Source organism: Eleutherodactylus coqui, chromosome 2 (assembly GCF_035609145.1).
Source record: "Eleutherodactylus coqui strain aEleCoq1 chromosome 2, aEleCoq1.hap1, whole genome shotgun sequence".
In the NCBI taxonomy this organism is placed as follows: domain Eukaryota; kingdom Metazoa; phylum Chordata; class Amphibia; order Anura; family Eleutherodactylidae; genus Eleutherodactylus; species Eleutherodactylus coqui.
Genome location: NC_089838.1, coordinates 180584061 through 180599912, shown reverse-complemented (window position 1 = coordinate 180599912; position 15852 = coordinate 180584061).

Sequence of the window (15852 nt, the reverse complement as noted above, 5' to 3'; positions counted from 1 at the left end):
GCGGTGTTCTGGTTATTTTCACTTCCTTCCCTGAGACGTTAGCGCGCTTTTCTGGCCAATTGAAAGACAGGGAAGGCATTACAACTTCCCCCTGTGACGTTCAAGCCCTATACCACCCCCCTGCTGTGAGTGGCTGGGAAGATCAGGTGTCACCCGAACATAAAAGTCGGCCCCTCCCGCGGTTCGCCTCAGATGCGGTGTGAGTTAGATGAGGGACAGTGCTGTGTGTACCGGAGCTGCTGTAGGGAAAGAATTGGTAGTTAGTGTAGGCTTCAAGACCCCCCAAAGGTCCTTATTAGGGCCACTGATAGCTGTGTGTTGGCTGCTGTTAGCAGTGGCAAATTTTTTTTTCTCAAAATCGCCTCTGCAGACCGTTGCACCTGGCATTAGGGACAGAAGTGCTGCATAGGCAGGGAGAGTGTTAGGAGTGAGTGTAGCCTTCAAGAACCTCAACGGTCCTTTCTAGGGCCATATTTATCCGTGTGCAGTACTGTCCAGGCTGCTGTTAGCTGTGCTGCATTTTTTTTTGCTTCTCAAAATCGCCTCTGCAGACCATTGCACCCTCCATTGATACTGCAGGGAAAGAATTGTATAGGCAGGGCGACAACACAGTTGTTATTCATTGAATATACGCAGTGCTGCCTTTTGGTGCCAAAAAACTGAAAACAAATCTATTTGTCCAGCCTCTGTCCGTCCTAAGGGCTGTGGACACGTGTGAGCTGCGTGAACAACATTGCTAAATCAGACGCACCCAGCTACGCTTTACTGCTGGCTTCGCCATTTGCTTTCCTTAATTGGGAAAAAAATACCTGCTCTCCAAGAGTTATAATAACTCTGCTACCCTCACGTTCTGTGACACATAAGCAGGGACACAGCACAGTTATTAAACTTCTCATGTTCATTGAATATACGCAGTGCTGCCTTTTGGTGGAAAAAAACTGAAAACAAATCTATTTGTCCAGCCTCTGTCCGTCCTAAGGGCGGTGGACACGTGTGAGCTGCGTGAACAACATTGCTAAATCAGACGCACCCAGCTACGCTTTACTGCTGGCTTCGCCATTTGCTTTCCTTAATTGGGAAAAAAATACCTGCTCTCCAAGAGTTATAATAACTCTGCTACCTTCACGTTCTGTGACACATTAGCAGGGACACAGCACAGTTATTAAACTTAGATAATTCATTCACTAGAGGCAGTGGGGCCTTTCGTTTTCCAAAAAGGGCAAAAATTATATTTGGCCTGCAGTCTTGCGCCAATTTATTTCCTGCCTGTGAAATCAAATCACTGGTAATACAGCATGCTGAGGGGTAGGGGTAGGCCTAGAGGACGTGGACGCGGCCGAGGACGCGGAGGGCCAAGTCAGGGTGTGGGCACAGCCCGAGCTCCTGATCCCGGTGTGTCGCAGCCGACTGCTGCGCGATTAGGAGAGAGGCACGTTTCTGGCGTCCCCACATTCATCGCCCAATTAATGGGTCCACGCGGGAGACGGTTATTAGAAAATGAGCAGTGTGAGCAGGTCCTGTCCTGGATGGCAGAAAGTGCTTCGAGCAACCTATCGTCTACCCGCAGTTCTGCGCCGTCCACTGCTGCCAATCCGAATCCTCTGTCTGCTGCTCCTCCTTCCTCCCAGCCTCCTCACTCCACTACAATAACACCTGCTCAGGAGCGGGAACACTCCCAGGAACTGTTCTCGGGCCCCTGCTTAGATTGGGCAGCAGCGGTTCCTCTCCCACCAGAGGAGTTTATCGTCACTGATGCCCAACCATTCGAAAGTTCCCGGGGTCCGGGGGAAGAGGCTGGGGACTTCCGCCAACTGTCTCAACAACTTTCTGTGGGTGAGGAGGACGATGACGATCAGACACAGTTGTCTTGCAGTGAGGTAGTAGTAAGGGCAGTAAGTCCGAGGGAGCAGCGCACAGAGGATTCGGAGGAAGAGCAGCAGGACGATGAGGTGACTGACCCCACCTGGTGTGCAACGCTTACTCAGGAGGACAGGTCTTCAGAGGGGGAGTCAAGGGCATCAGCAGGGCAGGTTGCAAGAAGCAGTGCGGTGTCCAGGGGTAGAGGCAGGGCCAGACCGAATAATCCACCAAGTGTTTCCCAAAGCGCCCCCTCGCGCCATGCCACCCTGCAGAGGCCGAGGTGCTCTAAGGTCTGGCAGTTTTTCACAGAGACGCCTGACGACCGACGAACAGTGGTGTGCAACCTTTGTCGCGCAAAGCTCAGCCGGGGAGCCAACACCAACAGCCTCACCACCACCACCATGCGCAGACATATGATGGCCAAGCACCCCGCAAGGTGGGACGAAGGCCGTTCAGCGCCTCCGGTTTGCACCCCTGCCTCTCCCCCTGTGCCCCAACCTGCCACTGAGATGCAACCCCCCTCTCAGGACACAGGCACTACCGTCTCCTGGCCTGCACCCACACCCTCACCTCCGCTGTCCTCGGCCCCATCCAGCAGTGTAGTTCAGCGCACCGTCCAGCCGTCGCTTGCGCAACTGTTGGAGCGCAAGCGCAAGTACGCCGCCACGCACCCGCACGCTCAAACGTTAACCGTCCGCATAGCAAAATTCATCAGCCTTGAGATGCTGCCGTATAGGGTTGTGGAAACGGAGTCCTTCAAAAGTATCATGGAGGCGGCGGCCCCGCGCTACTCAGTTCCCAGTCGCCACTACTTTTCCCGATGTGCCGTCCCAGCCCTGCACGACCACGTCTCCCGCAACATTGTGCGCGCCCTCACCAACGCGGTTACTGCCACGGTCCACTTAACTACGGACACGTGGACAAGCACAGGCGGGCAGGGCCACTACATCTCCCTGACGGCACATTGGGTGAATTTAGTGGAGGCTGGGACAGAGTCAGAGCCTGGGACCGCTCACGTCCTACCCACCCCCAGAATTGCGGGCCCCAGCTCGGTGCTGGTATCTGCGGAGGTGTATGCTTCCTCCACTAAAGCACCCTCCTCCTCCTCCTCTGTCTCGCAATCAAGATGTGTTAGCAGCAGCATGTCGCCAGCAGTCGGTGTCGCGCGGTGTGGCAGCACAGCGGTGGGCAAGCGTCAGCAAGCCGTGCTGAAACTACTCAGCTTAGGCGATAAGAGGCACACGGCCCACGAACTGCTGCAGGGTCTGACACAGCAGACCGACCGCTGGCTTGCGCCGCTGAGCCTCCAACCGGGCATGGTCGTGTGTGACAACGGGCGTAACCTGGTGGCGGCTCTGCAGCTCGGCAGCCTCACGCACGTGCCATGCCTGGCCCACGTCTTTAATTTGGTGGTTCAGCGGTTTCTGAAAAGCTACCCACGCTTGTCAGACCTGCTCGTAAAGGCGCGCCGGCTCTGCGCACATTTCCGCAAGTCCCACACGGACGCTGCCACCCTGCGCACCCTGCAACATCATTTTAAGCTGCCAGTGCACCGACTGCTGTGCGACGTGCCCACACGGTGGAACTCTACGCTCCACATGTTGGCCAGGCTCTATGAACAACGTAGAGCTATAGTCGAATACCAACTCCAACATGGGCGGCGCAGTGGGAGTCAGCCTCCTCAATTCCTTTCAGAAGAGTGGGCCTGGTTGGCAGACATCTGCCATGTCCTTGGTAATTTTGAGGAGTCTACCCAGGTGGTGAGCGGCGATGCTACAATCATTAGCGTCACCATTCCTCTGCTATGCATCTTGAGAAATTCCTTGCAAACCATAAAGGCAGCTGCTTTGCGCTCGGAAACGGGGGCGGGGGAAGACAGTATGCCGCTGGATAGTCAGGGTACCCTCCTGTCTATTTCTCAGCGCGTACAGGAGGAGGAGGAGGAGCATGAGGAGGATGAGGAGGAGGGGGAAGAGACAGCTTGGGCCGCTGCTGACGGTACACCGGCTGATTGCCTGTCATCCTTTCAGCGTGTATGGCCTGAGGAGGAGGAGGAGGAGGAGGAGGATCCTGAAAGTGATCTTCCTAGTGACGACAGCCATGTGTTGCGTACAGGTACCCTGGCACACATGGCTGACTTCATGTTAGGATGCCTTTCTCGTGACCCTCGCGTTGCACGCATTCTGGCCACGACGGATTACTGGGTGTACACACTGCTCGATCCACGGTATAAGGAGAACCTGCCCACTCTGATTCCCGAAGAGGAAAGGGGTTCGAGAGTGTTGCTATACCACAGGACCCTTGCGGACAAGGTGATGGTAAAATTCCCAGCCGACAGCGCTAGTGGCAGAAGGCGCAGTACCGAGGGCAAGGTAGCAGGGGATGTGCGTAGATCGAGCAGCATGTACATCCCAGGCAGTGCAACAGTCTTTAAGGGCCTGGCCAGCTTTATGGCTCCCCACCAAGACTGTGTCACCGCTCCCCAGTCACGGCTGAGTCGGCGGGAGCACTGTAAAAGGATGGTGAGGGAGTACGTAGCGGATCGCACGACCATCCTTGGTGATGCCTCTGCCCCCTACAACTACTGGGTGTCGAAGCTGGACACGTGGCCTGAACTAGCGCTGTATGCCCTGGAGGTGCTTGCTTGTCCTGCGGCTAGCGTCTTGTCGGAGAGGGTGTTTAGTGCGGCTGGGGGAATCATCACAGATAAGCGTAGCCGCTTGTCAACCGACAGTGCCGACAGGCTAACACTCATTAAGATGAACAAAGGCTGGATTTCCCCAGACTTCTGTTCTCCACCAGCGGACAGCAGCGATACGTAAGCAATACGTAGGCTGCACCCGCGGATGGAAGCTACGTTCTCTCTCACCATCCAAAACGGGGACATTTCTGTTTCATCAATCTGTGTCTAATATTCCTCCTCCTCCTCCTCCTGCTCCTCCTCCTGAAACCTCACGTAATCACGCTGAACGGGCAATTTTTCTTAGGGCCACAAGGCTCACTCAAATAATTTTTCAGAACAATTTTTATAAGTTTCAATGCGCTTAAAAGCGTTGGAACTTTAACTTGAACCAATTTTTCGTTACACTGGGCTGCCTCCAGGCCTAGTTACCACTTAAGCCACATTAACCAAAGCGATTCACCTGCCATCTTGGTTGGGCATGGCCAATTTTTACTGAGGTACATTAGTACTGTTGGTACACCAATTTTTTGGGGCCCTCATCTACAGTGTAATCATAGCAATTTGTATGTTCTTCGCCTGCACTCATGGTACAGAAGTGTGTGTGGGGTTGGCCTACACTTTAGCTACATAAATGTAACTTGGGCCTTGGCTATACTAAGGCTACTGAAATGGAACTAAGACTGCGCTCCCACTATACTGCTGCTTCAGAATTGTTACTGGGGCCTGTCTTGAGTGCTACTATTGCTGACATGGAACGAAGACTGCGCTCCCGCTATACTGCTGCTTCGGAATTGTTACTGGGGCCTGTCTTGAGTGCTACTATTGCTGACATGGAACGAAGACTGCGCTCCCGCTATACTGCTGCTTCAGAATTGTTAATGGGGCCTGTCCTGAGTGCTACTATTGCTTACATGGAACGAAGACTGCGCTCCCGCTATACTGCTGCTTCAGAATTGTTAATGGGGCCTGTCCTGAGTGCTACTATTGCTGACATGGAACGGACACGTGGAGAGGACACGTAGTGCCTCAAAAACATCCCCCTCCTCCTCCAACAGGGAAAACATTGTTGGCAAATGCCTTTGCATTGGTTCGTCTGGTGGCAGTCCAAGAATTTCACCTTTACCGACACAACAAGAGAGCCCCCACACCATCCCCCCGCCACGGCCCACTTAATCCTGGCCACATTCCGAAAACCAACAAAATACAACCGTGCTACTAGGTCCGCAGTCACCACCACATTACCACCAACGCGGTTACTGTTAAGGTGCATATAACCACGGACACGTGGAGAGGACACGTAGTGCCTCAAAAACATCCCCCTCCAACAGGGAAAACATTGTTGGCAAATGCCTTTGCATTGGTTCGTCTGGTGGCAGTCCAAGAATTTCACCTTTACCGACACAACAAGAGAGCCCCCACACCATCCCCCCGCCACGGCCCACTTAATCCTGGCCACATTCCGAAAACCAACAAAATACAACCGTGCTACTAGGTCCGCAGTCACCACCACATTACCACCAACGCGGTTACTGTTAAGGTGCATATAACCACGGACACGTGGAGAGGACACGTAGTGCCTCAAAAACATCCCCCTCCAACAGGGAAAACATTGTTGGCAAATGCCTTTGCATTGGTTCGTCTGGTGGCAGTCCAAGAATTTCACCTTTACCGACACAACAAGAGAGCCCCCCCACCATCCCCCCGCCACGGCCCACTTAATCCTGGCCACATTCCGAAAACCAACAAAATACAACCGTGCTACTAGGTCCGCAGTCACCACCACATTACCACCAACGCGGTTACTGTTAAGGTGCATATAACCAGTCTGACTGGGGCATGCAGACACCTTGACAGAATGAATAGTGTGTGGCACATAGCTTCCCCATTGCTATGCCCACGTGTGCAGCTCCTGATGGCGGTGGCACAGGATTCTATTTCTCATTGCTTCTGTACAGCATTGTGGGCTATCGCCCCGCCCCTATTAAAGAGGGTCGCTGCCTAGCCGTGCCAACCCTCTGCAGTGTGTGCCTGCGGTTTCTCCTCATGGCAGACGCACTTCTAAATAGACATGAGTGTGGCGTGGCATGAGGGCAGCTGAAGGCTGCGCAGGGACACATTGGTGTGCGCTGTGGGGGGGAGGGGGGGCGGTTGGGCAGCATGTAACCCAGGAGAAGTGGCAGCGGAGTGTCATGCAGGCAGTGATTGTGCTTTGTTGTAGCTAGTGTGGTGCTTGGCAAAGGTATGCCATGCTAATGAGGGCTTTTCAGAAGTAAAAGTTGTTGGGAGGGGGGGGGGCACTCTTGCCGGTATTGTGGCTTAATAGTGGGACCTGTGAACTTGAGATGCAGCCCAACATGTAGCCCCTCGCCTGCCCTATCCGTTTCTGTGTCATTCCCATCACTTTGTTGAATTGCCCAGATTTTCACACATGAAAACCTTAGCGAGCATCGGCGAAATACAAAAATGCTCTGGTCGCCCATTGACTTCAATGGGGTTCGTTGTTCGAAACGAACCCTCGAGCATCGCGGGAAGTTCGTTCCGAATAACGAACACCCGAACATTTTGGTGTTCGCTCATCTCTAATAGCAAACATCAACATTGACATGTAACACGTTATATTATCTTAACTGTAATGTACTACAATGCTGTAAATTGACGTATCACAATGTGCCAGCCATGTTAACCATTCCCACATCTAAATGAAAAATATCTTTATAGTACTTCTGTGTTCATCATAAAAATATATCATAAATAGAGATGAGCGAATGTACTCGTTTCGAGTAATTACTCGATCGAGTACCGCTATTTTCGAGTACTTCAGTACTCGGGTGAAAAGATTCGGGGGGCGCTGGGGGGCAGGGGGAGGCGTGGCGGCGCGGGGGGTAGCAGCCAGGAACAGGGGGGAACCCTCTCTCTCCCTCTCCCCCCTCACTCCCCGCTGCAACCCCCCACTCACCCACGGCGCCCCCCAAATCTTTTCGCCCGAGTACGGAAGTACTCGAAAATCGCTGTACTCGGGTGAAAAAGGGGCGTGACCGAGTACGCTTGCTCATCTCTAATCATCAAACATCCCAAGAAAAAGACCACCACTCAGTGCCCCCAATATGGTTTATTAAAGTACACAAAACCAAGCAAGTATGTAATGTAAGATTATTTCAAACTCTGATTGGCTAAACTTCTCTACAATGCATCAGGGAAATGCAGATAAAAACAGGAAACACACTCAGAAACGATACATTTTTTACAGTCTTTTTGAAGCCAAGTACCATCAGAAATCTAGATTTAAGTACCACATTATGGCCCTTTTAGCATTGTTCCTAGCAATATCTTCAAAGGTCCAATTTAAATTCCCTTTCTATAGAACAATGCAGCCCCTCCTGGGGAAATTCTTCCATTTTATGTTATGACAGAGTTTGTTATAATGGTGCTTTGATAATATGTATACTCTGAAATGGCAATATCACCTCTTTAAGTTCTGTAAATGGTACCTCTAGCTCCACTGAAGTCTTGCCAAGTAAATTCATTGCATTCATTAGGAGCATACTGCCAGTATTCAGTATGACTCAGTATTCCGGAAAGAACTATTGGGTTTAGTGTAAAATACTTAATGATTGCTCAGTATTGTTTCCTGCCTGCAATGAAAACAAAATCACAAGTTTTAGCTATATATAGCTTGAACATATTTTAGCGGATAGCTGTTGTTTTCTGTTAGGTGTGCATTGTGCATGTGTCAATTATTCACAGTCAGAAGTATCATTGAGTTTTCGCATCTCGTTCTAATTCTGCCATATTAATGATGGGCTGAGTAAGGTTTTCATGTGTAGAAATGTCATTGCAGTTTTGTGACACATCCTCAGACTGCATGGATTTAAAGAGAATGTTTTTTTTTTCTAATGGCAAGCAATTAGTAATTGGGAAAAAGAAGAGGTATAGTCAGTAAGCATTCACAGATGAGACCTGACAGCTAAGACTTATTATACAGAGGTGTTAGGCTGATTAGTGTTGTTTGTACTTCCTGACACTCTGAAACGACTTGAATCTTTCATAAACATTAATTGCATTGAAACTAAGTGAATTGCTTTTTGTTTCCAACAATATTATCTTTAATTGAAACCATTTTTGTTAATAGATAGTTTTCTCTTTGAATTTCTAACTAGATTTACACTGAATGCCCACTTTATTAAAGACATGCATCTAGCAGTGCGTTGGAGCTCTTATGACCTTCAGAGCCATAATGACTTGTTATAGCATCCTTTTACAGTATCAGAGGACTTAGGGTGTGCCAAGAAAACATTCCCTACATTATTACTGCATCTCCAACAGCCTGAACTGTTGAAACCTGACAGGAAGCGATCATCGATTCATGCTGCTCCTGCCAATTCCGACCCTTCCATCAGCATCGTTCAATAGAAATCTGGATTCTTCTGATCAGGCTCTTTTTTTTCCACTGCTCAGTGATCCAAATTTTCTGCTTGTTTGCCCACTGAAGTCTTGCCTTTCTGTATCTCCTAGACAGAAAAGGGACTTGAAAAGATCCTCTGCTATTATTGCACATCTGTGCTAAGGAACGAAGAGTTGTGTATTTGCACACAAAGGTTGGACCCCTAGCATTGTAATCACTATAATTTAGTTGACTGTGCACCATCATTTTGTTGGAAAGATTCTTGACATCCTCCTCTGTCCACTTTTGGCGATGAGTTCTTTCTGTCCACAGGATCCCCTTTTGCTGGATGTTTTCCTTGATCACGCCATTCTCAGTATACTCTTGACAGTATGGCACTAGAAAACCACACAAGGTTGGCAGTTTTTGAAATCCCAGTCCCAGCTAGTCTTGTATGAATGACCATGTCTTATGTAAAGTCACTGTGATTGCACATTTTTCCCATTCTAATGCGGATTTACACTGAAACTGATACAAAGAAAATTTGCTCACTTGATTTTATTTTGCACTTCAGATAACTTCAGTTTCCATACAAGAAAGCTCCAACTGTGGAAGGACAAGTATCCTTCTGCAATTGAACAGGATTGCACGTTTGCTGTTGAATAAATACATCAACTATAGTATACATTTACACAATATGGGCAAAAGTATTTTGTCACTGCAGAAAATCAGCAAATATGCAAATCCTGAGTTTGCCGAACGGTATGCTGGGAAGGGCATGGGTAAAATAAAAAGCTGCTCGTTTTGTAATAATCATTCATCCGATCGAGCACTTGTGGGACGAACTGGACTGACGGGTACGACACCGCCACCCACGCCCATCTTCACAACAATCTCTTCTCACAGCCTTGCACGAGGAATGGCGAGCTATTCCTCCCCAGACTTACAGAGAATTTGTGGAAAGTATGCCTCGACGTGTTACCGCTGTAATACAAGCAAAAGGAGGGCCGACACTACTAAATAGAAGAATAAAGCACTTTTTCTGAAAAACATGCAGCGTCCAAATACTTTTGTCCATATAGTGTATAACCTCTGCAATTTTAGTGTGAGGGCCCCACAGCAGTTTCAGTGCAGTTATTAAGAAAACTGAAATAAGGAGCAAAAAAATTGAAGGGACCATATTACGAAAAGCCTGAATGCACTGTTGTGTATTAGCTTTTCAAACGTTGTTCTGTGCCGGGAATATCCCTTTAACTGCCATTGTGAAAAAAGTATACAGCATGTTATACAATTATACAGTTTTGTGCAGTGGGCCTCTGGTTGGGTTAGGACTGTCTGCTGTGCTTTCACATACAGTTGAAAAAAAGGTATTCCAACACAAACTGGTCTAATGGTGAAGAAGGCTTGTTTGGCCTCAGTTAGCTAAATGAGGGCTTATGGATAGGTTTAAAGTGTATGCTGGGAGCATATACTTAGGACTTAAATATAATGTACACTGAGATTTGACCCATTCATAAAATAACATTTTCTTTGTATCCTCCGTCAATATTCTTGTCTTTTGCTTTCTTCTTTGATTTTGAATGGAAATGTACAGACTTGTAGATTTAATCTCTCTTATAGCCGGTCATGTAACGTAATATGATAATTAATATGGTTTATTATCCTGATGTGTATATACAAGCATTTGTTGAGTATAAACTGTAAAATACACTCAATGATGATTATACAACTAGAAGTTTATCTGCTGAATAAATCAAGTGCAATATAAAAACATATTTTATCTGTAGGCTGCTTGAACACTTATCTACTATTCATCATTCAGCCTTTCTGGCTGGTAGTAGTTTTAAGCAGGCACCATAATCCATACATAAATTTCATTCTGACACATAAGTAGACATTTTTATCACCACAGGAAGATTGTGAGTTACACTGCTCCAATTGTAGAAGTGTGATTTCTTCATAATTATAGTTAGCATTGTTGTAAATGTTTAGTAAAACTCAGAGCTCTTGTTGCTCCACAGTGATGCAAATGTTACTTTACTTTTCCCGTCTTCATTATTTAATCTTATATTCAGGGACTTAGGGAGCACAGCTACAGTAAATATACCTGGGTCCTGGTGCCACATAATAAAACACCAGAATTAAAAATGTTACATAGTGAGTGGAGGGCCCTGTTACAGATTTTTTATTTAACCCTGTTCCGACCACATCACATACATAAACATCAGGCGGTTACAAACGATGTATGGAGTGGCCTAGGGAGCTGAGTCCGCTCCATAACCTATGGCTATCAGCTGATAGATGCCATGGTCAAAACTCACTATGTGTCTAAACAGCTAGCCAGAGGGTAGACCCCTTCCTGATGCGCCATCAGCCCTCCAGAAAGCAATTTCAGGGTGCTAATTTGTTAGCATCGCAGGCTGGAACCTAGTGAAGGCAGCCTGGGAACTTCAGCAGGTATTTATAGACAGTATTAAAAATAGACAGTATTGAAAACTACTACTGAAAATATGTGGTATAAAGCACTGTGTAATAAGTGCTATATAAATAAAGGTGATTATTATGAAATACTGGGAGGAGCATATAAACTCTATGCAGATTTAGTCCTTGGTCAAATTTGAACCTAGGACCCTAGTTGTGCAAGGCAACAGTACTAACTGTTGAGCCACAGGAGGACCACTACCACATAAATGGGTTCACTCTGAATAGAACTTTTAGCAAAGTTCAACCCAAAACAGGGTTCAACTGGTTCTATTCGCTCAAACACAGTTTGAGCTAGACACGACCCATACAAGTTTACAATCTAGAAGAATACTGTAGATGGGTAAATGTGGATGAATAATTAAGAAGTTGTTCTCCTGTTTGGAGACAGTATTGAAGGCTGAGAAAAATTACATTTACATTACAATTTTAACACAATTTTAGTTCTATTATTATTATAATTTTTTTTCACATACCTAACATAATAAAACAGATTGCAAACAAACAAGGAAAATAAAAAAAACAACACATCAAAAACATATGAGATAAGATCAAACAATATGATAATATATCGTGTAGGTAAATCTGTTACCAATACGTATATTCTGCTAAAATGACAAATAAATTAATACTTCCCTCCACAGTCACACTCTCCAGCAAGCACATACATACGTAGCTGCTATGGAACCCTTAGAGAGAGGGGTCCCAGCCTTGGTTGGCCGCATCCTTGGTGTGATAACTGTATTGCTTACAAATAGAGATGAGCGAACGTACTCGTTTCGAGTACTTACGCACCCGAGTACCGCCATTTTCGAGTACTTCAGTACTCGGGTGAAAAGATTCGGGGGGCGCCGGGGGGCGGGGAGAGGCGTGGCGGTGCGGGGGGTAGCAGCGGGGAACAGGGGGGAGCCCTCTCTCTCTCCCTCTCCCCCCCACTCCCCACTGCTACCCCCCGTGCCGCCACGGCGCCCCCCGAATTTTTTCGCCCGAGTACGGAAGTACTCGGAAATCGCGGTATTCGGGCGAAAAAGGGGCGTGGCCGAGCACGTTCGCTCATCTCTACAAACAAAGGAGTAATGGATGGACCTTAAAATTATGGCCACGAAGGGGAAAACCAACACCATGCATTTCTGTTCTGGGTGGCAAAACCTAGAATTAAGGGTGCATTCACACGAACGTATATCGGCTCGGTTTTCACGCCGAGCCGATATACGTTGTCCTCATGTGCAGGGGGGGGGGGAGGCTGGAAGAGCCCAGGAGCAGGAACTGAGCTCCCGCCCCCTCTCTGCCTCCTCTCCACCCCTCTGCACTATTTGCAATGAAGAGAGGCGGGACGGGGGCGGGGCTAATTCGCTGACCTTAGCCCCGCCCCGTTCCACCTCCTCTCATTAAATATAGTGCAGAGGGACGGAGAGGAGGCAGAGAGGGGGCGGGAGCCTCAGTTCCTGCTTCTGGCTCTTCCAGGCTCCCCCCTGCAGATGAGGAGGACGTATATCGGCTCGGCGTGAAAACCGAGCCGATATACGCTCTTGTGAACTCACCCTTAGTGTGTGAAAAGTTTGTTTTTTGCTACAGAACCCCCTATTATTATGAACTTTAATGCCCTCCTACACCTACTGTTTTGGGAACAAAAGTTCAACATCATCTATGCTAAAGTGCTAAATTGCAAGACCCCTATTTAATTAGTTATAGAAAAAAAACACACTCTAACCTTTTAATCAAACTTGAAGTAACGCAACAGAAAAGGATATATTTAATTTATGAATATATGCAGAACAGCATATGCAAGTCTTTAAACTGCTGTCTGTAGATAAAACACTCAGTTTTACAGTAGTACTTTACAATATTGTGGAATTATCAGCCCTGCCAGGCAGCCGGGCACATGTCTGCCTCATCACATCTAGTTATATCATTCCCTTTTTGATAACAGACAGCAGCTTGTTAAAGTTCAAGTATATCGATATAGATTGTGCGGTTAATACTTTTATAGGAATCATTCCTGACAACTTCTTGTTTATCTGCCAAGCTCAGTATGGCTAGTCAATAGAAGATGATCCTAATAGTGGGTGTTAATGGACAATTTCCTGTGACTTGAGCTACTTTTAACCAATTTGAAATATATCAACTGACAAAAAAACTATTTCATTGAACTACTCATTTTACAATTGCTCTATGCTTTGTCACCACTGATTTGAGCCCATATAGTGCTACTGATTTATACAGAAGCTGATGCCAGTATTTGGAAATGCGTCATCTAATTCACATCACCGCACATTACTTATTTGCTACAGTTCACAAATCATTCCCCTAAAATAGTACAGTATTCTGACCTAGTTAAACATGGAATTGTTAAAGAAATGTTAATTATTTTTTTGTCATGTAATAATAAAATATAATCAGCAGAGTGGTAATGACACAGCATTTTTGGTATTTTCATTTTCGTTTTCACCTCCGCACTTTCAAAGAATCATAACTCTTTGATTTTTCTACCAACATAGCCATCTGAGGGTTGTTTTTATGCTGCACAAGTTGTATTTTTTTGTACCTTTTAATGAACTGCAAAATGTTCTGAAAATTTTTTAAAAACTTCTAAGCGGGGTGTGATGAAAAAGAAATATTACTGCTTTTATGGCTTACAGGGTGCTGCAAGAATGACATGTTAAGTTTATTCTGTGGGTCAATATGATTACAGTGATACCAAATTTATATTGCTTTTTGGTGTTGTACTACTTCAAAAAATATATTTTTTATTCACTTTCTGTCGCCATTTTCTGACAGCCAGAACCTTTTTATTTTTATATTAAGTGGGGTTATTTAGAGACTCAGTTTTGGTGGGACAATCTGTAGTTTCTATTGGTATACTTATGGAGTACATGTGACTTTTTATTAGCTTTTTATTTCATTTTATTATAAAAATTAGATGACCAAAAAATTGCTGTTTTGGTGTTGTGTATTTTTTTTTTATTGTGTTTAGCATGCAATATAAATGTCTTATTTTAATAGACCAGACTTTTACAGATATCACATATGTTCATTTTTTTTTGCTTTTTAACGATTAAAAGTCTTAATTTTTTATAATAATGAAAAACTTTATTTTGCTTTTTTTATAATTGTCCTCATAGGGAACTTGAGCCTCCAATCATTTGATTGTTTGTACAATATACTGCAATACTTCAGTACTGCCATAAGAACATCTTAATAGGCAGGAGTGTAGATGTAGCATGTGCCAAACTAATATATGGCATACTAGATCTGTGTATTTAATGCACCGAACTATCATTTGGCATGATATAGTATTTGTGGTATATGTACAGTGCATGTCTCCAAGCATTAAACAATTAATAACCAAGCCTATTTGGGCCATAAAGAATGCCCACCTTATACATAAAAAGGTCAAACAGTAAGTTCAGTAATTTTGCATAATTATTTTATTCTCAAGCCACGCCACTTCTACATCCAAATTTTCTTGCTGGACAGGGCTGAGGCTCCATCCTGCAAATGGCCTCTGATGCAACCCTATTCATTACTTGGCCAGTTTAAGAGCTAAGTTGGAGCAAGTAAAAGTCCCAGAGTCCCCATACCAGATCAAACTGATCCTTTGTGTTATTAAGAGACTCTGTCAAATAATCAAGGGTATTCATTTTACATATCTTAGTAAATACTTCCATTTTGAATGGAGGAAATGTTTGCTTTCCACTGCCAGTAATTAAAGTTTTAGCTCATGTGAGCAAATGTTGGAACACCCAGATGGATATCTTCCACTACATCCCTGTGAGGGACATTCAATTTAAAATGCAATTATTATTAAATTGCTGAAGAGGGGATGGAGGGTAATACCAGAACATTAAAATTTGGTATTGGTTTGCTTTATAAGTAATATAAGCGTAAAATATGTTATTTGTAATTGTATGATGTCAGTGCAGTAAAAGCAAATAGTTCACGTCAACAAGTTCTCAACTAGAGATGAGCGAACGTACTCGTCCGAGCTTGATATTCGTGCGAATATTAGGGTGTTCGGGATGCTCGTTACTCGTAACGAGCACCACGCGGTGTTCCGGTTACTTTCAGTTTCCTCTCTGAGACGTTAGCGCGCTTTTCTGGCCAATTGAAAGACAGGGAAGGCATTACAGCTTCCCCCTGTGACGTTCAAGCCCTATACCACCCCCCTGCTGTGAGTGGCTGGGGCGATCTGATGTCACCCGAGTATAAAAATAGGCCCCTCCCGCGGCTCGCCACACATGCCTTGTGACTTAGCTGAGGGAAAGTGCTGCTGCTGGTGCTGCTGTAGGGAGAGCGTTAGGAGTCAGTGTAGGCTTCAAGAACCCCAACGGCCCTTCTCAGGGCCACATCTACTAGTGTGCAGTACTGTGTTAGCACAGTATTTTATTTTATTTTTGTCCAAAATTGGATCTGCAGAGCATTGCGCCCTGCAATAGGGACAGAAGTG